A 295-nucleotide genomic window follows, 5' to 3' on the forward strand; every position below is an offset into this window, starting at 1 on the left:
TCCCGGCGGCTGCGGGAGCATGCGCTGCAGCAGGGAGGATCTTGCGCTTGAGCAGGAGCCCAGGCTGCCGCGGTGGCTCAGCCTGCAGCTGTCTGTGGCAGTGAGAAAGTGGCTGATTCCTGTCCAAATGCGGCTGCTGCGTGCTAGCCTGGGGGCTTTGCCTTCAGCCTTTTGGTGCTCTGCAGGTTGGGGCTCCAGTACTGCCCTAAAATAGTCAGGTTGTGGCTTTCTTGTGGAAGATCTGCTTGGATCCAGGGTTCAGTGAAGCGGCATCTGGTTCAGCTGCTGTAGCCTG

This window comes from Fulmarus glacialis, unplaced genomic scaffold (genome assembly GCF_000690835.1).
Source record: "Fulmarus glacialis isolate BGI_N327 unplaced genomic scaffold, ASM69083v1 scaffold19864, whole genome shotgun sequence".
NCBI classification, from domain to species: domain Eukaryota; kingdom Metazoa; phylum Chordata; class Aves; order Procellariiformes; family Procellariidae; genus Fulmarus; species Fulmarus glacialis.